The 25,674-nt window shown below is 44.7% G+C and overlaps 1 protein-coding gene across 1 annotated transcript in view; it reads left to right on the plus strand.

Moving 5' to 3' along the window:
• The window catches only part of DAB1 (DAB adaptor protein 1), a 3,595,579-nt gene that overhangs the window by 337,870 nt on the left and 3,232,035 nt on the right, over positions 1 to 25,674 (plus strand). The window lies entirely within an intron of this gene.

The following is a 25,674-nucleotide window of genomic DNA, read 5'->3' on the forward strand; positions in this document are numbered from 1 at the left end:
GGTTTTCTTAATCTCCGGAAGCGTTTGTCTGAGATGAATATCCCCTTCTCTTTTGCTGGTCCCTCAAAATTCCGCATTACTTTCAAAGGTCGTGTCAGGATTTTTGACGAACCTGCGGATTTGGCCTCGTTTTTGGATAATCAGATGGAGTTGCAGATGGATCTTCAAACAGGGGCTTCACATGTTCCTGGTTCTTCTGGCACCTGATGTGGCTATATATATTGCGTTGTTTTTTGTCTTTGTCAGATCTATTAAGTCTAGCTGCTTTTAGATCTGCGCGGTGGTCTTTATGCTCATTGGGTTTGACGTATTTTTGTCGTCTCTTGGTGTTTCCCTATTATCGGTATGATGTGTTGGTCTTTAGTGTTGTTAGTTTTACTGTATAAACCTTTTAATTTTTTGTGGTAGCTTTTCTTGTTGGCTTGACTTCACTCCTGTTCGCGTGTCGTCTTGTTACTCCTTGCCTCCCCGGTTTGTCTCTCGACGTATTAGATCATGGTCCTTTTCCTCTCCCGTTGCATGTCTTCGTTAGGTGCGTCGATTTTTGTGGTAAAGTTGGTTTATCTTATCCCTTTGTGGTCGGTCTTTTTGCTTCATGTTTGTTTCCTGTTATTCCGTATTTTACGGAGTAGGTCATTGTGTTTTCCGTTGTGTTATCAACGTGTTGTTGTATGGTGTGTCTAGGTGTTTTAAGCATATATGTTTACTAGGTGTTTATTTATGGCTATATTTAGACTTAATATGTGATGTTCATATAGTTGCTAGTTATACCTACTTTATTGATTTTTTCATTGAGTGTCTTGATTACATTGTGTTATTAATTGTCTTTTTCGAGTAGATTAGTTTTTTATAGATGCCTTGTACTTGATAGATTTATGCCTCTCTTATCTACATGTTCTCTTACTTAGGCAAGCATATTTATTCTGCTAATTTGTGTGTATATGGCTTTATTTACTCATGATCAGTTATTTATAAGATTGCATATAGATTTTACACATTTATATATAGTATTAGGTCTCTTATTTAACTGCCATAGGGATTCATTGACTGTAATATTGATAGAAGGTTATATACCGTTTTTTACTATGTTTCACTTATTTTTCTCATATTGTATCATATAGTATGCTTTAGATTGTATTTCTTCTTTTTCTTCATTATGTTCCTTTTTCTCTTGATAGAGTCTGCTTTGGTATGGTTCTACCTATAATATTGTTATTTTTTAGTTCACTTTCCATCAGCTCTTATTGCCTGAAAGTGCTTTCTTTCTCTATCTTTCCTGCTCTTACCGTTCTTTATGATTCATTTTAGTTGTTATGTATACATTAATTTGGTCAAACGTGTTGCCTTTATAGTCTCTCATTTAGCTTTGTTTTCTAAGTAGCTATCATTAATTCCAGTTCTTAGCTTTTAGATAGTCTTCCCTTTTAATGTATAATCAGTTATGCACTGTTCTGGGGCTTTTTATGCCATTGTTGTTACTCCTCCTGTTGGCCCTCGCTCTTTTTCCCATGTCCCCCCTTGTATGATTTTGGTCTCTTCCAGACCTGCCGGATGGGCCCTTCTCTCTCTCTTTCTGCGTATTCTCTTGCTGTCCTTTTCCTCTTCTTTCCTTTTTTCTCTTCGGATTTCCTCTTTGGTCTCACCCTGTTGTGTGTTGGCTGTTGATGTCTGCTGGTTAGCTCTCCTGGTTGTTGCGCTTCATATGTCACATATGGAATATCTTTTTTTCCTAATATTGGTTCTATGTCTGGACTAAATATACTTTCCCTTAATGTTAAAGGGTTAAATCATCCAGTAAAAAGGTCAAAGATTTTGGACTACTGTAAGTCTCTTTCTTCGGATCTCGTCCTTTTTCAAGAGACAAAGCTCTCTGCCAAGGAGGCGTTGTTTTTGAAGAAAGAGTGGGTCTTTGATGTTGCTTGTTCGGATGCTTGTGGTAAAAGGAATGGGGTAATTACCTTAGTTTCTAAACACTCTGGGTTATCTATCGTTTCCTCTGAACAGGATTCAGAGGGACGTTGGTTACTATCTAAGGTGTCCAATGGTAATGCTGACTTATTTGTCATGAATATTTATGCCCCCAACAAGGATGACCCGTCCTTTTGGAATGCTATCACCAAAAAGCTCGAGGATACCCCTCACTCTGGCAATCTTATTGTAGGTGGTGACTTTAACTTGCCAATGGACCCTATCTTGGATAGGAATTCTGCCTTTAACTTTCGTCCCCCTAAAGCACACAAACAAATGACTAATATGTGTTCTCTTACCCATCTTCAGGATGTTTGGCGTCTTCATAATCCCACTGGTAGTGACTTCTCCTTTTTTTCTTCCCCTCATTCGTCCTTTTCACGCATTGACTATCTTTTGGTTCACTCTTCTTTGGTTCAATCTTCTTCTTCTCCGCTTATCCACCCTATTTTAGTTTCTGATCACGCCGCAGTGACACTTACTCTTACGTCCTTTGTCCCTAGGGCACGAGCTCGTTCGTGGAGACTCAACACAGAAATCTTACATGATGAGTCCTTGGTGCGAGAGTTTTCTAATGACATTGAGACTTTTTTTATTGAGAATGTTGGGTCGGTCAGTTCCCCTGTTGTTCTTTGGGACTCTTTCAAATGTACGTTCCGTGGTCAGGTCATTAAATGTATGTCAAGGAGAAATGCAGCCATTAAAAAGGAACTCACGGACTTAGCAGATGAGATCAAACGTCAGGAATCCCTTTTTCGACATTCTCAGGACAAGACCTGCCTCCAATCTATTAAGAATTTAAAGTATTCGTACAATACTATAGTCACTAAGAGAGCTCATATTGGCCTGCAGGCTCAGAAATCTAAGAGACTGTTGTTAAAAAATCGTGCGGGCAAGATTCTTGCAGCCACTTTAAAGTTTCAGGAATCTTCTTGTAATACTTTCCAAATTCCTTCTATTACTGACCAGCTTGGTAAGAAAAAATTTCAAACTGCAGAAATCCTTGATGTTTTCCGCGATTTTTATAATAACTTATATACCCCGTCGGCTCAAGCTTCTTTTGAACAATGTCAGGAGTTCTTGAAGTCGGTTCCTTTGAAAGTTGTTTCGGAGGAAGATAATCAATCATTAAATTGCCCGATTACTTCTGATGAAATCATTTCCGCGATCAAAGCTACTCGGTCTGGTAAAGCTCCTGGTCCTGATGGTTATCCTATTGCGTTTTATAAAACCTTTATTCCCGTGCTTGTCCCGAAACTCCAATCCGTTTTTGATGCTTTTATTAAGGATGGTTCTGTGTCTGGTTCCGCGGCTGATGCTACTATTGTAGTTATCCCCAAAGAAGGGAAGGATCACGCAGATCCCAAAAAATTTCGTCCCATTTCCCTTCTTAACATGGAAGCCAAGATTTTTGCTAAAATTCTAGCTAAACGTTTAGAGTCCTTTATTCCCCAATTGGTTCATCCTTCACAAACAGGTTTCGTAAAGGGGCGTCTTGCACGGGATAATATTCGTACTTTTTGTCATATTCTTGGTGCCGCTAAGCGATCTAATCTTCCGGCGGCAGCCTTGGCCCTTGACGCTGAAAAGGCCTTTGATAAGGTCTCTTGGCCTTTTTTAAGAGCTGTTCTATGTGCACATAATCTTGGTGAGTCCTTTATTCGTATGGTTATGTCTCTTTACTCCCGTCCTAGGGCTAATATACGGGTGAATGGTGCTACGTCTTCCTTTTTTAACCTGTGTCTGGGCACTAGACAAGGGTGTCCTTTGTCCCCTCTCTTATTTTTGTTATCCATTGATCCTCTCCTCAGAATGATTGACTCGCATCCAGATATTAAGGGGTTCTCTTTTGGGTCTCATCAATTAAAAACAGCTGCATACGCAGATGATGTTCTCATTTTTTCTGATGATATTGCACTGGCCATTCCTGCTATTTCGGATACGATTGCTCTTTTTTCAAAAGTCTCAGGATACACTCTGAACAAAGATAAGACAGAGATGTTTCCTTTAAATGCTTATTGCTTCTCCTCTCATATGGGTTCGGCGGGCTTTAAATGGCAATCTAAACAGCTAAAATATCTGGGTATCCATTTCTGTTCCACCCTATATGCTACGGCTATTTACAATGAATCCCAAACTATTCTTAAGGTGAGACGTCTCTTAGAAAATTGGTCTCCGAAGCATATTTCTTGGTGGGGCCGTATGCAGACCCTTAAAATGATGATCACTCCTATTATTAATTTTGTTTCCTCTATGCTTCCAGTAAGGCTTTCTGATTCCTTCTTTCATGAACTTGATTTGCTTACTTCTAAATTTTTATGGAATGATAGAAGGGCTAGGATTGCTTATAAATTTTTACGGAAATCTTATGATATGGGCGGCTGTAATTTTCCTGATTGGGGGAAGTATCAAACTGCTTTTCTGGCGTCCCAGGGTGCCCTTTGGTTTTCTTCTACATCTATTCATGCTCCAGCATGGTTGACAATAGAACAGGAATTGGCCTCCCCACTGCCGACTGCATCCTTTTTAACCACAAACACCCTTTCTATTCCATTCTCTCGCTCTATTATTTTAGACACTATTGCTGCGGTTCGTAAGGTTGATAAGAGAGTAGCAATTCCATTACATAAAACTAGATGGTCGTCTATTTGGCGCAATTCTAAAATCAAAATTAATATTGACCCTGAGTTGATGTCTTACTGGGCTGGGAAGGGTGTTTCACTTGTTAAACATCTCTATGATTCTAATAACGATCCTTTCCCTTTCTCATCCCTTGCTCAACATTTCTCTTTATCTAATTTAGATTTTTATACTTTTCTTAAGATTAAGGTTGCACTTGCTAAATTACACCTTCATCCTTCTTCCCCTACGATTACGCTTTTTCAGCTTTGGATTAGGACTGGTCACGTTGCGTCTCGGATTTACAAATTTTTATCGTCCTCTTCACTCCCCTCCCAAACTGTCACACAGCAAAAATGGGTACATCATTTTGATCAGAGTGTTACTGCTCATATCTCTCCTGATACCTGGCAAAATATTGGTAAATTTTCTCTTCGTAACAAAATTGCCCCTTCCCTAACGCAGTCTAAGTTTTTCTCTATTAATCTTCTTCACTGGACTCCCATTCGTCTGCATTCACTTAATCTTAAAGAAGACAATTTGTGCTGGAGCTGCGGGCTTTTACCAGGTGATTTTCAACATATGTTCCTTGATTGTTCCCTTCTCCATTCCTTTTGGGATTTAGTTCACAAACACCTCATGCTCATCTTTAACATCAAATTCCAGCTGTCTTTTCCATTAATTCTTTTGGGTCCGTTGGCGTCCCCAGTCCCTCTGCCTTTAGATCCCATGGAGTTACAGTTGTTGGACCTGTTGTTAACTATTGCAGTCAAAGTAATTCTCATGGAGTGGAAATCCTTTTCGTCCGTCTCTTATCATACTTGGTGGGCTTGGGTTTCCTTTCTACGTAGTGCTCATACGTCAGTGGACCATGCTCATCTTTCTCCTTCTATTTCCTCTGGTGTTTGGAAAGCCTTAGATTCATACATGGAGTTGGCCTCTGAAGGGTTGGTGGCGCAATTTCCCTTTGATTTGTCTGGTTAGTGTTGTCTTGTGTTGGGTGATTCCTTTGGAAATCCTCTCCTCTTCCGTTTCTCCTCTCTGTCTCTCTTTCTCTTTCTTCTTCTCTTTCCTACTCTTTCCGCCTTTGCTTTCTTCCTTTCTTCTCTTCCCTCTTTTCCCTAATTTGCCATCTGTGGGTGATACTTTTGATATATTTCTTTGCCAGATATCATTTTGGGTCTTCCCTCCTTAAGTAACTTATTTATCTGATATCTGCAGATTAATGAATGACATTGATTTGTTTCCCTATTAATTAGTTTTATCATAATGTATTTATTACCTTATTGTCCGATATCAATTGTATCACTTTGGCCTGTATCTTATGTTTCATATTGCGCTTTTAAAATAATAAAATTCTTTTGAAATGAAAAGAAGTTCAAGTTGTAGAAATTGGTTAGGTAAGGGTCCTCAGCTCACAAAAGTAATTCTCGGGGGGGGGGGGAGGGGGGGTCTGCAAAAGTGGAAAGAATAAAAGCCCTGCGTCAGACTACTGGTTGCTCATGGAAGCCCTTCTTTCAGGAACATTGAAAGCATGTAACGTTTACAAACACCTTAGTACTCCTATTGAAAGCCTTCAGTTCGATTAAATTAAATAGAAGCAGAATATACTGCAAGAACCAGCCACGGCATTATGCACTAAACCTCGGGTTTCTCCATCTATGGAAAGATTTATGAATTGACTCACTTGGTAATGCTTTTAAAATAGGGCCAGGATAACGCATGTTTATCTTCTCTTACATTATTCTTTGCTATTTTGTGCGATATTTCTATGCCTTTTTAAACCTTCAAGGTGAGTGTAACTTGATCTAGCTGGAGATTCCTAAGTCTATATTGAAGCTACAGCAATAAGCCTTTCTTTGAGACTGGCAGTGCAGCTGTGAGCAGCCATTTCACTTCTCTGTGTTATTGAAGTGGTGCAGAGACTAAGGCTAAAATGTCAAATAAAAGAAAGATCCGCCTTATCCTGCCTCTATTTTCTGGAGCACTTTCTTTTGATCCAGCAGTCATTCATTTGAAGTACCTCGCACTTAAAAGATTGAGTACACGTTCCCTTTAGTGTGCAGTAGATTCTGCAGTGGCAGACGTCAATCAGGCAGTTATTTGTTGAGGTGCATGTCTAACAGTGGTTTAGTTATAGTGTAAACCTAAGCACTTTGAATACGCTCACTGCAAGGGAATTACAGCTATTTTGCACCTTCAACCATTAGAACGAACATTCTCATCTTAGCTACCAACACAGTAGGGAACTGAAACACTACGGGGTAGATTTACTATTTTTTCACGTAGCGCACTGTAGCAGCTACAAATGCTGGGCTGCACCACGTAAAAAGGAGAGAAGGCAGAGAGAGCCATATTTACTAAAATAAGGCACTCTCCTCCCCTCTCACTAGCACAGTGCTGAAATCAGCTGCGGTGCGCCATGGAGACACCTTTGCACCATGATCTCTCCGAACCTTGCATAGGTTTTGTACTGGAAGCTACCCTTCCAGTACAAAATACTATGCACAGACTCACTTTAACCATTTTCCCACTTTGTACGTGTACTGTAAAGTGAGGCACACATGCAAAGTCAGAAAAGGAAGGAGAAATGAAAGCATTTCCCCTTCCTTGCACCTACTTGAAAAGGGCACAGTTTCCTCACGCTGAACCCAACCTCCTTTATTTAGTATATTAGGTTTAGCATGAGGAACCTTGGGTAGTTGGGTGGGTACACCCATGCACCACCCTTGGTACACCTCCATGGCGCAAAGTGAAGCATCGCTATGTGCTCCCTCACATTAATTTTCCGTTATTTCCAGCGCTAAACAAGTTTATGCCTACAGCCTGTTGGGTGGTCCCGTTTATGGTAGGGTGGTGGTCAGACAAAAGTCCGACCACCATCCTAATAAGCCCCCTAGTTCTTTCCTCAACACACATAACATGATTTTCCTAACAACAAGACTTCTTTCAAGATTTCTGATGTCATAGACGCAAAGAAAATACAGATCTTGAGCCAGCTCTTAAAGCATGCTGTATGACCCCATGAAATTATATGGACAGGTCTGAAAGTTTTTACACCTTTTAGCGCCACTGGTCTGCCTCACAATATTTCGACTCTCTTAGTTATTATGTAGTAACTAAATTCATAACCTGAACATGTTAGATATCACAGCAGTTGGGGCATTGCTGATTGTTTATGGTGGCTAGATATAACTTCTTCCAATTAGCTTAAAGAAAGAGACAGCACACTACTAACGAGGGACAATGCCAATGTTACAAGAGGAAGGAGGAAATCTGAACATTTTCTGTCAGCGTATGCAACCCCCTTAATAAGATCCCAAATTTAAGAGTGGAAAAGCTTTATTTCAAATGTTCATCATGTACTGCTTTTTAACCTGTTTTTATTGGAAGAAACTGTATATTTTTCATGTATACTGCCATGAAAGGCTTTGGGATACTGATGGCAAACATTGGCAATAGTTACCAGACAGTTTGACTCTGTCACTGCCTGTTGCTGATGCAGTCCTGAATATTTGCCTATTCTGAAAAGCAGTCTCCAAAAATGCATGCGCATGTTTCATGATGCAACAGCCATTTTGTTTTTGTTTTAATGTTCTGTTCCACAATGATGGATTCTCCTGAACATACACAACTCAATTAACTTGCATAGCTCTTAAACAATTAACTACTGGCACAGAAGGTTTGACAGAGTTCAAAGGAGAGATAGGTATATCTTGCCTGACATTTTAATGCCTTCTACTGTGTATGACAGCAACTGTAGGACTGTTGTGCTGTTTCCACTCTTTTCAGGCCAACCCCATTGAACTACACACCCCTGGAAGAACAGAAAAATTAATAGATTTATTGAGAGTTTGTGCTGAATGATTACTGCCAGTTCAAAGCTGAAAAATGGGATAGAAGATGGATCTGAAACTCTATCATATTTCAAATACTAATAGCTGACTCAGTAACTATACCTGTAGGAAGCACCGATGGAGCGAGAACAAATGAACTGATGCACACATCCAAAGATGGCAACTCAAAGAAGCCTGTCTTGATTCAACAAAGCGCAGTTACACAACCGAATAACCTTTTTCTAAAAGTCTAACTCTATCCAACAATGATATCTAAGTAAAGCTCTAGAACTCACCGTGTAATCAAAGTAGAAGTCTCTTGAGGTCAGTTTGGTGTAAGGAAAGATGGAATGCACACACATTTATCAAACATGAATCCAGAGTTGAAAATCTTCAATCCAGGTGTCACTATTCAAACCAATGCAGTGCATAGGTATGGCATGCCATATTTCTTGGAAGCACTCTTTTTCAGCTCCTTCGAACCATGCAGATTTCAAATTTTGCCCTGCAACTCACCCATGCCCTGTGTGACTAAATAACCAGGCAGTTATGGTCAGACCTCCCGGGGGGATGAGTATCAGAACCTGTCAATGTATTGCTTAGATGTCTGCTGAACAGGAAGGTCTTACATCTTTCCAGACAGGCAGGATGTCAGGAGGCATTCATTCTCTGGTAGGTAAAGAGTTCTATAAGGATGTGGCACCAGACAAGGTGTGTTACTGGGCTTGAGTCAGTCAAAGCTTTTATTTCGGTAAAATACCATAAAAAGACATAAATACATTTATACATTTAAAACATTTAAAACATGATTAAATAGCATTGTGTAGAGTGTAATCCATTAAGACATTAAAACAATTTCCATAGAACATACGCAGTTAAAAACATGATCTTTTCCACGAAAAGAAAAATGTTAAAATTAATCCAGGGCCGAAGATATACACATTACACCTCAAAGTACTATGATGGTGATATAGATAATACTGGATCAGAGAGATGAGTGGCAGAAGACAAAAATTTGGACCTTGCAAACCACATTGAGAGAAGGAATTTAGCCATTACAAACACTATCAAAGGGGTAGTATCATATTTCAGAATTCTGAACACCTCCTTGTAGTCCCTGAGACCCCTAGACTTACATAACTGTATAATCCACATTTTTCTTGCAATAGTATATAAAGGGCAAAAGAGAACAACATGTAGCTCTGTTTCACAGATAGCAGAACATAGGGGACACGAGCTAACGGGATCTACAACATTGCACCATCTGTGAGTGAGATCTCTCAACGGAAGCGAACCGTGTCTGAACTGGATGTAAAGTTTCTTTGCCAAGGGTGGTTGGATAACGTCCAGGAAAACTTCAAACTGGGGACTACACTTAATATCCAGAAAGGTGTCAGTAAGCCTACCCAGGGAGGAATGGAATAGGATACCCTTCCTATAAGAATTCAAAACCTCCCGCAATGAATTCTTCGAGAGTGTACGGCAGGTCGCTTCCGGGGCGGACCATAAATTCCTCATCCCAATTAGGTTACAAAGGTTCTTTATATAGGCAAGCCAAGGGATCTTATCCGATTTTCCCCTTGCCATAATGTCACCAAGATCGTACCTGTAGCTTACCAACTCGGGCGTTGACCAAAGACGCCTCCAGAACTGAAGAGGACGGTTCCGGGCAATCTCTTCTATGGGAACCAGACCCAGATCCCATCTCAGAGGAATTAATGGGGTGCTGACAGGTAATTTCAACAATCTCCTGATAAAAGAATTCTCAATAGATGAGAGGGAAGCGGGAGTGGAATATCCCCATAATTCAGCACCATAAAGTGCTCCTCCTCTGGCTTGGGATTTATAAATTTCCATAGGGGGGCCCAAAGGTTTAAAAGAGGAGTTATTAAACACCTTCAGGATTCCCCCCACTGATTGGGCTAATCTCAAATTTGCCTTCGCCAAATGGGACCCCCAATTCATTTTATCATTAAGGGTCACCCCCAAATACTCAAACGTGGCCACCCTATCCAACTCAACCTCTCCCAGTTTAGGATGGGGGCAATTAAATGAATTAGAACCGAAAACCATAAATTTGGTCTTCGAAAGGTTCAGTTCCAGATCCCTGATTTTACAAAAGGAGCAAAAGGCCTCTAATGTACGCTGGATGCCCATGTAAGATTGGGATAACAGGAGCGTATCATCAGCGAACATTAGGGCCGGGACCTTACGCCCCGCCAGTACAGGGGAGTCCAGGTTAGCGGAGCGCAGTAGATACTCGATCAGCCCATTGATGAAGAGGGAGAAAAGGGTGGGGGCCAGGACGCAGCCCTGCCTCACACCCTTCTCTACCGGAAATGGCCCAGAGATTTCCCCGCATCTCCCATATCTCACCCTTGCATAGGTGCCTAAGTGGAGGCGTTTGAATAAATGGCAAAGGTAGGGGGGGGCACCCATCTCTAGCAAGAGGGCCCAGAGTTTTTCCCTTTGCACCATATCAAAAGCGGACCGGAGGTCCACAAAGATCAGGTACAAATTACCAGCACCCATGCTGACTGTCTTCCAATAAATCAAGAGTAATCTAAATAGTTGATCAATAGTAGAAACCTTGGCTCGGAACCCCGCCTGGAGGGAGGTTAAAATTTGTTGATCCTCCATCCAGAACTGTAGTCTGGATAAGAGGACTCGGGCGAACAGCTTCTGTAAAACATCAATCAGGCTTATGGGGCGGTAGTTGGCTGGATCCAGTGGAGAACCAGGTGTCCGGGATTCTAAGGCCCTGCAAAATAGCATTAAAATATACACATATATAAGGGGCCCAGATTTTTACATCACTTCTGTAGAGATCACCGGGGATCTTGTCAAGCCCCGGAGCTTTCCCTACTGATAGGGAATTGAGGGCCAATTCTATTTCTGGGAGAGAAAAGAGACTAGTCTCAATTTCTACCTGGCACAACAGGTCCGTTGCGATATCAGTCCGTGACAAGCCTGCATCGGTGCCACCCGGGGGTTTACTGACCGAGAAGAGGGGTTGGAAATGGGCGAGCCAGACCTCCTCGCTGAGATTAGGAATAATTGCTGGGGTACTGGCAACCGTGCCCGTTCGGACAATGTTCCAAAACGCCCTCGAGTCACGGTCTACTAAAGCTTGGAGTAAATTTTGCCACCTTAGATCCTCCCACTCGGCTTTTGCTTCCTTGGTCAAGTTTTTATAGGTGGCCCTAGCCGCCCGGATACTAGACGGGGCACCCTCCTTTACTTCTTTTAACAGGGCAGACTTAGCCTGCCTACAGGTATCATTGAACCAGTGCTCGGGCCTAGAAGGCCTTGGTTTTGAGACAGTAGGGTTGTAAAAGAAGCTAGCCAAACTGCCAAGGAGATCCTTGTGGGTGGTCTGGAGATCGAGAAAGCGGGACTGCGGGATGTCCCCGGCAGGACTCAGGAGGTGGGAGACTGCTTCCAAGGAGCAGATCACAGTGCTATATAACTCTGCGAGCTTTAGGTCATCAGACGCTACCCTTTCCCACCTGATCCGTCTGCCACCTGCCACTAGAACCAGATTCTCACTATGTAATGGTGATTGGGGCCTAGAGAATTCACTACCACCTAACTTGTTAATCAATTCCAGAGACAGTAGGTTGTGATCGCTATCGACCCGTGGAATAATAGAAAAGGCGGCCAAGTGGCCCCAGAATTCCACGTTCACCAAAACATAGTCGATAGTCGAACAGCTCCCAGCTCTGTTAAAAGTGAAAGACCCCGGCACGTCCGGGCAGAGTCTACCATTGCAGGCCCGCAAGGAGTGTGCAATGGTAAGCCTATTAATCTCAAGGGCTAGAGGGGAAAGGCGTTTGGCCGGATAGGAGATAAGGTCTGGGATTAGATAGGTTTCATCCTCATCACAGGTGGGGGAGGGGATCCCAAGGAGGGGTTCGAAGTGGCAGTTGAGATCTGCGCCAATTAGTTTATGGGACGCAGGTGGAAGAGAATGTAAAACATCTTCCAGAGCGCCCAGGATCGACAGACCCAACTGAACCGGCTGGGGGCGCAAGTACACATTTATTACTGCTAGCGAGTAGCTAGCAGGGAAAGTGAGTAACAGGCATAGGATGTCGGGGGACTTTGGATCCAGTAACTTTACCGAGCACCCCAGGTGTGTTGCAACCCATACTACTAGCCCCCCTGAAGGTCTTCCTCTCGTCCCCTGGACTGCTGGGGCCGAAAACGATGCATAACCCACCCTCCATGGTGTAGACCGTAGCCAGGTTTCTTGGAATATGCAGATGTCATATTTGTCCATTAGCTCTCCCCACTCAGGATCAGAGAGTTTGGACTCCAGACCGGCCACATTCCAAGACCCAACTAATGGTCTCCGGATAGATATTCGGGGGGGGGGCTGTCAACCGGAGGGGGGGGAGAGGGGGGGCTGTGGGAAGCAGAATGCACAAGGGGGTTTAACACTAAACAACCCACTGTGGCGCTGAGGGACAGAAATGGGGGAGAAGGGGGCCCAGGGCCACTCTCCGTGCCAAGAGCTACCGAGGACACAGCCAACATCGTATCATAGACATCCCCAACCTGGGTCCCTCCCAAGGGCATAGACCCTCCCTTACTAGGACTCAGAGGTGGTGGTCAGTCCACCGCATTGAGCACGCCGAAACGGTTTTCAACCGGGATGTTAAAGTAAGAGTTATGTGGGGCCTGGTGGAAGTATGGTAAATCAACTGGGTCCAGAGTGTTGGGGATAGAATAAAAATACCCCAAATGCGATGCCTCAATGGCTCCCCTTCTGTGGTGCCCTCCCTGCTCCAGTATGTGACCTACTACTCTGGGGTCCCTAAAGTTAATCAGGACACAGTCCCCCCCTATGTCCTTTGAGCGGGTCCCCAGCCAGTTAACCCTCCGAACATGAAGAATCTCCCCTCTCCCTGCTCCCTTCAATGGTCTATTTTTGGACAGCCAGTGAATGACTTTATTTTTTAGTTCAGAATAAGATTCCCCCCTTCCATTCATTAGCGGTGGAACTCCTGTGAGCACGATCACATAAGGTGCTGCCTCCGGGGGAAGCTGGACTAGAAGATGGGAATCTTCCGGGCTCCTGAGGGCTCGGTTCCCCCCCCCAGAAAGGCAAGTTCCAACCCCGTCTGAATTCAAAGGAGCTAAGTCCCTGCAGCTAGCTAGCTGCTCATGTGATGGAACGACAATAGGGGCTCGGGGCACAGTCGGGGTCGTACGAGGACCAGCAGTGAGGGAAGGGGCAGTTGAATGCACCAAAGAAGGCTGGCCTAGATCCGTAGCCGACTGGATCGGGGGTAAAGGTGGCTGTAATTGGGGGGTAGGATTGGTAAGGGATGCTTGAGTACTGGCACCCTCCGTACTGCCCAAGTTGGACTTTAAGTCCTGGTTTGGCTGCTTCTTCCCAAACCCTTTGGTATTAACTAATGATACCAACCTGTCAATTTTAGATGACAGGGATTTTAAAAGATGGTTTAGGGACTGGTCTATGTGTGACTGTAGGTCAATTAATAGGGTAGTCACCCAGGTCGGAGGGATAGAAGTAGGGGGGTGGTGGATCGGGGCCAAGAGGGGAGAGCTGTCTACAGGAGGGGCTGGTAGAAAACTCCTTTTTCTGAGTTTCTGTTTTTTTTTTTTCCTTGGTTTTGACTGCTTTATGGGGGCCACAATAGAAACAAAGGAGGATGATGATGGCCCATCTTCCACTAGAGCTGGTTCATCTATTTGTGCCTGAGCGCACGGTAGTTGTGTGAATGAGGGCAACATGGAAGACATTGCGTCAGGATCCACCTGGTATGAGGAGAAGTCAGCCAATCCATCAGAAGGGGGGGCCATATTGAATGCCGGTGTAATCGACAACCGTTTTTCCGTATTTTCGATGGCCGTAGCCACCGCCCCGATTGTCTTCTGGAGCATCTTATCTATCGCTGTAAGACTGGGGATCTGTGAATTGGAGTTGGCAAGCTGTCTAGTCATAGGGCGACTAACTGTAGGTTTGGAGTGCTTCCCCATGATTCCAATGAGCCAACAGCGATAAACAATGAGGAACCTCTAGCACAAGTATCTAAAATCCAAACAATATAAGATAAAAGGAACACACTCTAAACAAAGCAAAGGACTGACTAATAATAGATAAAATGGCGTTAGCCAAAGGGGGTTAGTTCGCAACTGTTCCAAAAAGCAAAGCTTAGAAGAGCGGCCCAGCCCGGCCTACTCCGGGCTATGACGGCCACAGACGGTCCCGCCCTTGTCCCGGGCTTCGCCCGGGCGCTGCCCGCGCGCATCCCGCGGTGCGGAGCACCAGACACGGCTTTAAGCTCCCCCGGCACTGCCTGCTCGCGTCACTGGCACGCGCCTGGGGAGAGCACTGGCCGCCGGGAAGAGTAGTTTTTGCTGGCCGTTCCCCTCACGGCGGAATGGAAAGAGCCTGGGGAGAGCAGCTGGTAATCTCGTTGGCCGTTCCCCTCACGGCAAAGGACAACAGGTGAGTGAGCTGGCGAAAGGTTCCAGGGCTGTCCGCGCGTCCCGCGGTGCGGAGCACCAGGCACGGCTTTAAGCTCCCCCGGCACTGCCTGCTCGCGTCACTGGCACGCGCCTGGGGAGAGCACTGGCCGCCGGGAAGAGTAGTTTTTGCTGGCCGTTCCCCTCACGGCGGAATGGAAAGAGCCTGGGGAGAGCTGCTGGTAATCTCGTTGGCCGTTCCCCTCACGGCAAAGGACAACAGGTGAGTGAGCTGGCGAAAGGTTCCAGGGCTGTCCGCGCGTCCCTGGGCTTGAATACAACTGCATTTTAGGGATTTGACAGCAGGAGAGTCCGTGCTATCTGATAGTCTGAAGCCCCCTAAAATTTTCAGATCAGTTAAGTAGCGTGGCTTGCACAAGCTGAACGGTCTTAGATGTGAGACTGTAAAGTTTGAACTGGATATTAGCTTCTAAGGGAAGTGAAGGACTGTTTTTAACGGCAACAGCACATAGGCCAGAAGGCCAACAAGAGTTGATTCTGGAGATGATTAGCGCTTCTGTAGCTCTGTAGAAAGAATATATTTTGATTGTTTTTAGTGGGTAAAGTTGGAAATTTGCAGTCTGTTCAATTTAATTTCAATTATTTTCTCAATTTTTTTTCATGTGAGGAACTAAAGAGAAAGATGTCAATAAGTAGGTCTAGAGATGTAACAGAGGGAGACTATGAGCAGTCGAATACTATGAGCATTGTCAGGGTGAATCCTTTTACTGGACTAGAGAATTATAAGAAAGAAATGTGGGCTTTTGCAGATTTAATTTCAAACAGTTTTTGGTCACCCAGAGGAATATCCAGTCAATGCCTTTTTGGAGTGTAGGAGAGTTTTAAAGAGATTTGCTTTTTGTTCACATAATAGCATAATTGAATGTCTACATCTTTAAACAAGACATTGAGAAGTTCAACATATAAATTGAAAAGAACTGGAGATAAGATGGAACCTTGTGGGTCTCTGCAGGATACCTGATCAAGCCTAGATGTGAAATTACCTACCTGAACCAACTGAGAACTGAGCCTTTGCAGCTCTTTCTGTATTCAAGGAATTTGAGGACAGAGGTGTGGTGAACAGTGCAGATAGGAAGCAGATCACCCTCATTGAGCATGTGATGGTTATAATCAAGTATTTTAAAACTTGGCATTTCTGTGCAGTTGCCAGCTAAAAATGTGGACTGAATGTAGGAGAGTATCATCAATGTGTTTTCTCATTTTAGAAGCAACACATTTCTTAATGACCTAATCAAAGGAAGCTATGGTCTAATGCTCAGCTCATAGAAATATCATTCACTTCTACGGAGTTAATCAAGGAGCAGTTGAGTGGAGTCATGGGGTGTACCATAAATGCTATTGTAGTGGTTCTGTGGAGTTTCCCAGATATGGAAGCACAAGATTTCTCAGAAGTATTTAAAGCTGAACCCACAAACGTTTGCAGACACCTCAGTAGAGGGTTGTGAGAAATGTGGTTGTTGGTTGACGGGTGTGTGAGCCTTTCTGAAACAACAGTCATAATCCTTGTCAGGGTGAACCAGAAAAGTCACTAATTTAATCTGTGCTTAACCCTGTGGTAGCTTGGCACAAAACAGGGAGGCTTAAGTTAGAGACAATGAGTAAAGTATTTATGCAACATTCAAACAGCAATAAAGTAAGAAAACAATGCAAGAAAAATAAATGTAATAAATTATTTGACACTAAAATGGCAAAAATCGCATCAATAGAGCGAGAGATATGCAATTTCAAAGATTTAACATAAGTGTAATGCCTCAAAGCCCAAAGCGCCACTTGTGAATATCTGGCTTTGCTAGACTGGGTGAAAGTCATAAGTTCATGCCGACCACAATAGAGCCCAGCCCATTACAGGGACCAGTACAGTCCCAATAAAAATAATTTCTAAAGTCCAGCGCCAGGAGTTCTGTTCACTGTGGAGGAGGCCACGAGGAGCAGGGAGAGGATCATGCATGGTCATCGCTGTAGTGGAAAGAGCAGGCCGGGTATCACGGAGGGTCTTAGCTATAGCACTAAGATCCTGTTTGGCGTCATTGAAGATTGTTGCTGGAACTTTGCATTCGAAGTCAAAGCAGGCTGTCAATACTGGAGCCTGAAGTGCAGATCTTGCATTACCTGTCATCGCTATTTTGCAAAGAGTCTGGTTCACTGAATGTTGGACTTGGCCCTTTTTACTGTATAAAAAGAGGGGCCCAGACCCCAGACTTTTAGTCACTTCTGGGAATCAAGAGGAACCAAGGAGAAGAAGCTGAGGAGGAAAACTGCCACTGTGCTGTTTTCTGTCTGGGTTTCTGCCAAGGAAAGGGAAAATGACTTGCACTAATCTCCAAAGTTCGAGATCACCGCACCTTCCGATGCAAGGCCTGCTGTGCGGCTGCAAGAACTCAGGCATCATCACGGTTTTTGTTAAATCGCATCAAGGCGCTAAGTCTGGCGCATCATTGGGGGACGCAATAAGAAACCAACTCATCACCTCCCCATGCAGTAAGAAAACAGCACATCACCTCCTCTCCGGTAAGGAACTGATGCATCACCCCCCCCCTGCGCAGCAGTAGGGAATCTATGCATCACCTCCCCCGGAGCAAGGAACTGACGCATCACCTTCCCTGAGTGTAAGGAACCGACGCATCACCTTCCCTGCGACCCTTTTTGTTTGTGTGCACAACGCATCCAAGGTACTTTGTGTGAAAAGTGTTGCATCTGCAATTTGCTTTGAACTGAACTATTTCTACCATTTGAAAGTCATATTTTTATTACTATATTGTAGATTTTGTCATTTGGTCTCGTTTGGTTTAGATAAAGATTACTTATTTTGCTAAACTGGTGTGGTGTCCATTTGTAGTGTTTTCACTGTATTGCTGTATGTGTTCACAAATGCTTTACACACTGCCTCTGAGATAAGCCTCTCTGTTCATGCCAAGCTACCAAGGGGGTGAGCAGGTGTTATTTTAGAAGTGTTTCCCCTGTACCCTGACTAGGAAGAAGGGACCCTACTTGGACAAAGGTACCTACCTCTGCCAACACAAGCCCCCCCCCCATTTCTAACACTGAAGCTTTGCATTGGCAGTTGGCCAGGGCAGCAAGATCTTGGTGTGAATCTACAGGGCATCTCCTTTTCTTTTAGAAGGAACTCAACTGATGCCAAGGGTCCAGGACACGGGAGGCACCCAGTGGCGGCCAGTGACTTTTCTAAGTGGTGAGGCGTAAAAGTGTGGATGATTTAAACTGAATAGTGTTAACCTTAGAAATGCGAAAGAACAAATGTTATTTTCAGCATTTTTAAATAATGCAGTTACGTGCTACTCACATAACATACAATTGTTATTAATAGTGGCAATTTTCTACCGAACCCTCACAAAATATACCCGCTTGAAATGTGTAGATGTTGGCAGACGTCTCACCATGTTTCTAAAATGATGCCTTTCCTTTTTATTTTTTAACTCACCTTAAGACTCAGAGTGAAGGCATACAGACAGCAATGCAGTGGGAGAAGGTGTAATGGAGGCTACATTTATTTACTGACACTTTTCCTCTCACAAGATACAAGGCTATAAATCCCCCATTGAATCCACATACTTTAGACATAAACCTCTTATGAGGTGAATGCTCAGCACAGAGACCCCACTCTTAACCCGTCAGCCCCCTCAATGGGCCCCTTTTGACTAGGCATCCACACCTTTTCCCACTGCTGTCCCCGGTCAAAGCTAAATATTGTTTGATTGCCTATCAATGGCCTGTTAAGCTGAAGCAATTTGGCGAATCCCGCACGTGCTCCCAAGCTGATTAGAAACATCACTTCCTAAGTCTCGGCACTGGGCCCGGTTTCCAAAATGCAGCAAGTATACAAAGTCACAAGGCCTCCAGCCTTTAACTAGAAAACCTCCTCCTCATCTAGTGGCGAAACAAAGGCCCCCACAGCCCCCACAGCCCCTGCAGCATGGGGGCCCGAGCTCCAGGGGGCCCCCTCAATGCAGTACCATGGCTTGTGAGCTTTGAGGAAGTGTAGAAGGGGAGCCCTCCATGCACTTTGCAGGGGGAGGCTTCAGGTTTCGTTCTGGCTCTGTGCTGTGTACACATTGTGAGTTTTTACCATATTTCTTATGAATACAAACATAATTTTTAATTTCAGGAGACGGCATTTCCTATGTTTACAGATTAACGTTCATCCCCAGACCGCCCAGTGGAGGAACACACTCAAAGCATGGTTTACCTGTGTGGGGGGGTTGTGTTCAGGTTGCTACCTTGTGAGCCGTTGTGTTACTTTGAAGTGGGCGTCTTCACAGCAATGTACTATTTAAGTGTTTATATAGCCCGCACGAGTTTAATTCTCTCTTGTGTTATAGGTGTAAACACCTCATTAGAGATTGCTTCATCGATCTCTTGTGATGCAAGGGAGAGCCCTCTAGGAAACCTATTTCCTTCAAATTTCACAGAGACCTCTGCAGTGTGTGTTCAAGCAGCTTAGTTATCCTACTGACCTGTGTTTGAATATTTTTCTCACTGGCTCTATAGGGGACCTTCTTCTAACATCTTGGTGTGGTGGTTGGCATAAAATAAGGAGCTGGCACCAACGTCTTCAGTGAATGGACCACGTAATCCGAACCTGTGGTCTAGGTGAACTGGGACATAAAAGGCAAGCACTGGCAGACTGATGTCTCGGAGCCCATTGGCATTAACAGCTAGGTAGATGCCACAAGATGAAATGGAACGAAAACTAAAGTGTTGCTTCACCCAAAAATGGGAGCCCCTTCATACTAATTATGAAGCCCTTCAGGGGAGGACTGTGGTGCTAACATGTACAAGTGCACATTTATTTAAGATGTTCTTTCACGGGGGATAGTCACAAGTCTGGGACCTAGACCCAGTGGGCAGTGGAGCACTTGAGACCGAACATAGGATTCTGGTCATCACATGATTATTACAGATGCAGGGGAGACATTCACGATGCTAGACATTATAAAACACCAGTTTGAACACCAGAGCCTAAAGCCTCGGCACTGGTGTATAATAACTGTCTGTGCCATCAGCAGAGTAGCCCTACAGTTCTAACAATCGTGAAGAACGGTTGCAGGAGATGTGTCAAGGGGTTGGTGAGCAATTGACCTGTTTTGTCTGAATATTTGTCTTGCAATAGAGAGAATGTGCTGTGTTACGGTTCAAGACGCTTTCCTCTCGTGACTAGTCACGTGTCCAATGCTCCACCAGTAAAGGCGTAGAGCACTTCAAAACATTGGTGCAACAATAGCACCCACAGCCCCCTCGGTGGGGCGGGCCCTAGGCTCCTGAATGCCCCCTCTGGCAGTGTGCACAGGTGGGCCTAAGAGTTCCTTACTGGGTCCAGAGCGTGGAGGCCCCCTCCATGCACTTTGCAGAGGGCCCCCCCTCAAGTTTTGTTATGCCACTATCCTCATCATAAATGCTACAACTTACATCCTAGGGCAATTGTGTAACATCAAGGTTAAATACCATCAAAAGCGTTCCCCAATCCCTCAGACGCACTGCAAGGCCGAGAATAGAAATGGTGACATATTGAAATGTTCAATAATGAGAGAGAAGTCAGCCCCATCTTTAGGAGTTGGAGAACATCTGCTTAAATAACATTAAAGATAAAACGAAAACGTTACTGTGAAATGGCTGTTGTTACAATAAGGTTACTGTAATTTAGGCATCAGAGGAGGGAACCTACAAATTTAGCACGGCTCCCTTGACTGTCCCAGGTACAAGTGAAGAAATACAACGTAAGGAAAGCGTCTTACTAAACGGTGCACTACTTTAAAAATAAAAAAATGTTTTCATTTGGTTTTGTCACAATATTTTCACACAACGTCATTCTCCATGGCGAGGAAGGTCTCATATTTGAAACTGTATTTATACCCCAGGTGATGTACCGAAGCCAGCAGTGGCAGCCGGTAGGGAATGGTGGTGGGGGGAGGTAGAGGAGGGTAGAAAATAAAAAAATAAACAACACATTTTAAAAAAACTTATCTGCTGGTCGTGCCGCCAGCCACTGCCTCTGCCACCTCTCCTCGTCACAGGGAAGGAACCTGGGCTCCCAGGCTCCCTAAACCAATAACAAATCTGCAATGCAGCTTTGTGATTGGTTCCCCTAGGACAATGACAACGCTGCAATGCAGTATTGTGATTGGTCTGTGCACCATGGATCGGCGCTCAGATGGGGACAGGGAGCCTGTGCATGCTCCCCACCATGCTGTATTAAGCAGCCTGGTGGAGAACATGGAAAGTGCGCCTAAATGTTTGGCAGGTCCAAGACGGCCGATCAAACATTAATGTGCACTTTGAGTGGGGAAACCGCTCCTCCTCTAGCCTCTGCTCTGGCCAGCCCCGCCCCTCCCTGCACCTAGGAATGGAAAAAGTAAATAATTTTTTTTATGACCATTTTCTTTTTCCTCTGCACTGCCTTAAAGCAGTGGGGCAACACTCCTCCGCCTTTGCCTCTGGAGGCATCTCTTGAGGATCAAGAACTTACTTCAGGAGAGGCAAGCAGGGCTCTATCACATCCAGTACACGTACAGGCATGTCAGGTGCATCAGGTTATCAGGGCAGTTGCAGGGAGGACTCTGGAGCTTGTTGTGTCTCTGTAGTTCAGGGTAGGTCGTCAGTCAGCTGACCCTTGGCGTCCCTACAGCCTAAGAAGAAGGGTGCAGGTCCAGTCTTCCTTCTCAGACAGCAGGGCAGGGAAGACAGCAAGGCAGGCCTCAAGTAGCAGAGTAGTCCTTTGGCAGCAGGGTAGTACTTCTGTGGTACCCACAGGACCAGAAGTGTACTGGAGAGTGGGTCTGAGGGTCCCATTTTTATACCCGGCACCCACTTTATTTTACAGACTTGACCGAAGGTATTGGGTATCAGAGCGCCTTACATAGCACCAGTTGCGTTACAGGAGGACACATTCATTTTTGTTAGGCACAAGGAGATTAAGTGATTGGCCCAGAATTACAGGATGTTTCAGCGTCATTGCCGAGGCTCAAACCTGGTTCCCCAGATTTGAGGTTGAACACCCTAGCCGGAGTCTTCTCCCTACTGAAGTGTCTGGAATTTCCTGCCTCCTTGTTATGGTCCCAGACTGTCTGCAGGCACAATAGGCTACTGTGAAGTCCATCCTGCCAACACCCAGATACTCTATTGTGATAGTGCCTGATAGGAATACGTAAAGGCCTAGTGCCAACTACACCTAGTATTGAGACTCAGGATACAGGCTGCAGGCAACAAATGGTTAGGGCAAGAAAATGCCAACTTTCTGAAAGTGGCATTCTCAGATGTGTCACTTAAAATCCGTCTGTAGCATTAAATGGAGTTTTAAACTACAAGTCCTCACACACCAAATATTATATTCTTACCTGCTCCTAAACAAAAGTTATCACATATTAAATGTAATATGGTAACCCAATATTATCCTAATGGGAGAAGTAGGACTCACAGTAGTGAAAAACGTGTGTGTTCTTACCTACCAGGACATGAGACGCTTACAAATATATTTTAAACTTTTTAAATACACTGTATCCTGACCTATGGGCAGTTTAAGGCCTAGCCTAGAGGTTACTTAAAAATGAAGTTTTAGCCTGACAAAAGGTGCATTTTGCCAGGTTGAAATGGCAGTTTTAAACTGAATACCGGCTGTAATGGCACGCCTGAGAAGTTTTAAAATGCTACTTAAGTGGGTGGCACAATCAGTGCTGCAGCCCCACTAGTAGCATTTACATTACAGGCCCTGGACACCCGTACTACCATTTTAGTAGGGATTTTGAAGTAAATTATATGTGCCGTTTAAGTGTAAGTCAATTTCACCATGTTTAAAGGAGAAGAAAGAGCACAAGCACTTTAGCAGTGGTTAACAGTGGTAAAGTGCACAGAATCCAAAAAGCCAACTAAAACGAGTAAGAAAAACAGGAGGAGCGAAGGCAAAACATTTGGGGGTGTCCCTGCAGAGAGGGCCAAGACCTACACAGGTATATGGCACACTACACAGAAATTGTGACACCTTCGTAAAAGGTCAATGTGGTCCTCCCTGAGGTAGTGTAGGTACTCCAGAAGGAGATTTACAGGCACCCTTAATAGGGGTCAATATTTTACCACCCTGAAGTGTTGAATAAGCAACCACAGGAGAAATCTAAATAGATATTTTTGGACCTGGCCCTTTTGGCCGGATGGTCCCTAAACTTTTCGCCTTCCACCTGTACTTTTTCTGACCTGTTGTTGGCTATTCTATGACTCTGGGCACTTTACCACTGCTGTTCAGTGCTAAAGTGCATATGCTCTCCCTATGTAAAATGTATATGTTGGTTGGATTCCATGATTAGCTTATTTGGTTTACTGTCAGACCCCAGTAAAGTGCACCAGGAGTGCCCAGGGCTTGTAAATACAAATGCTGCTGGTGGGCTTGCAGCACTGGTTGTGCCACCCACAGAAGCGGCCTGGTAAAATGTATCTAAGGTCTGCCATTGCAGAACCTGCATGCAGTCTGGTACTGTCATGCTGACTGGGCAAGTGCACACATTTGCCAGTCCCTAAACCTTCCCTTAACTTCATATCAGTCACCCCTATGGTAGGCCCAAGGACAGGGTGCATTGTAAGCATAAGGTAGGACAAGCCCTGATGTGTGTGGCATGTCCTAATAGTGAATTACAGCCATTTTCGTTTTTCACTATTGTAAGGCTACCTGTTCTCCATAGGCCAGAATGGGCTGTTAGAATTGTTACATTCTATGATCCTAACAGACCCAGGGAACATGGTAGAAATTCGAGTTTAGTATGCCTGAACTCAGAATAATAAAATACATCTTTTAGTAAAGTTTATTTTAATATTCTGTGTTTGCAAATACCACTTTTAGAAAGTTGGTATTTGCTAGCCTGACCATTTCAGCCCGCCTCTGCTATGATGTGTATCTGCCTGTCTAGTTGTGTGAGTGACAGGGCTGGGGAAACCCAGAGGGGCAGGGCTAGGCAGCCTGGTGGTGAATAGGAAGATTGGCAGTCAGATGGGTGGGAGGAGTACATCTGGGCTCTGAATAGGGTTGTGCTCTGCTACCACAATGCTGGCTCCACCTCCTGCAGAGCGGCTGATGTCTCTGCCCTGCACCCTGAATAGAAAGGCAGAGTCATGTCAACAGAGTGCTCAAGAACTGGTTTGGACTGGGCAAAGGCCCCTCTACCCCAGAGGATCAAAGGAATTAGGGGTATAAGTATTGGGACCCTGCTCCCAAGAAATTAGATCCTGCTGTAACAAGAAGAACCTCTGCCAGAAGAGAAGGAACTGGGAAAGCTGTAGGAGGAGTAACTGTCCCTGACCTGGGGGATTGGCCTGCAGTGGTTGCCTTGCTGCTGAAGGAGAGGAGAAAGACTGCTAAAGACTTTACTTCAACTTGTGCTTTGAAAAGATCTCCAAGGGCTTGAACTGAGCTTGCCCCCTGAACGAAGTCCCAGGACCAGTGGACTTCACCCCCAGCTCCCCAAAGTCTTATGGAAGTGCCTGCTGCTGTTGTTGGGCCTTCTGAGGGACTGCGTGTCGCAAGGAGCTGGAAGCGCGACGCAAGGAAGAGAAGCGTGCCGCCGTCGGAGCCGCTGTCGTCGCATCTCGCAGAGAGTGTCGCCGCTGCAGCATCGCATCGAGAGGAAGCGTCTCACATCATTCCGGAAGTGTCTCGCAACGCCGAAGAAGCGTGTCGCCATCGCAGCCATCGTAGCTGTCGCATTTGTTGTGTCCAAATAATTATTCCAAGGGCTACACTTACCACTGGCCCGCAATATTAAGTCAAATAAGGAGCAGTTGGCAACGTGGAAGGTTCAAGCGTTTATTGGCCACCACAGAACTCTATATAGAGGAGCCTCGTCGATCCTCACCCATCAGGTGCGCCGAGGAAGACTGCTGGCTCCTTGACAGTAACACACTTTTATACATTATCAGTTCAGCATACAAAACCTTATATGTGGAAAAGTACCAGTTAGTCCTGGCGCTCCTAATGAGCTCATGACTATATCCAGTTTCGGTTACACATACAAAGGGTTACTATCTTTACAGAGAAGGTCGAAGGGGTGACTCCCTTCTCGTCCCAGGTCCTTAGGAATTTGCTTGATACTCCCTTTTAGCAGATGTGACCTTGCTTCTCAGCAATTCAGCCTGTCTCCTAACAAATGTATGAAAGGGGAAGCAGATGGTGGGCGGAAGAGACCATGTGATTCCTATACGAGAGAGCCACAATCCAAGATGGAGGCTGTTCGGTTCTCGGCCCTTTCTGTCGTACTAAGCATAACGGGAATTTCGAACCCTTGAATACACCATAACTAATCACACTATCATTAGATATACTGCGCTAATCATACCATATCAACTTGACACCTCAGAACGGCCCTTTTAGCGCAGCATAGCTAATGACGGAGTCAGTCTTCAAAAATACCCTCATCGATCTGCATTAATTCATGCATCTCCTTCTGAGCCCGCTGGGTATCTATCCTGGTTTGGTTGGGCTTGGGCCTAGGGATAGATCGGCGAACCTGAGTAGCACAATATGCACAGCAAGCGGGCCCGCACTGGAGACAAAGGCAACAGGTGAAAATGAACCCTACTACTCCCAAAAGAATCATGAATAATTTCCATTCCCAGGTAGTCACCAGATCCCAAAACCACCCGGACAGGGACCAAGTACCAGTCTCAGTGTGAATTTCAGAAGCTAGCCGATGCAGTTTCTGGATGGCTAAATGGACGGAAGGGGCGGAGTCAGGTATAT

Source organism: Triturus cristatus, chromosome 4_2, assembly GCF_964204655.1.
Source record: "Triturus cristatus chromosome 4_2, aTriCri1.1, whole genome shotgun sequence".
Classification (NCBI taxonomy): Eukaryota; Metazoa; Chordata; class Amphibia; order Caudata; family Salamandridae; genus Triturus; species Triturus cristatus.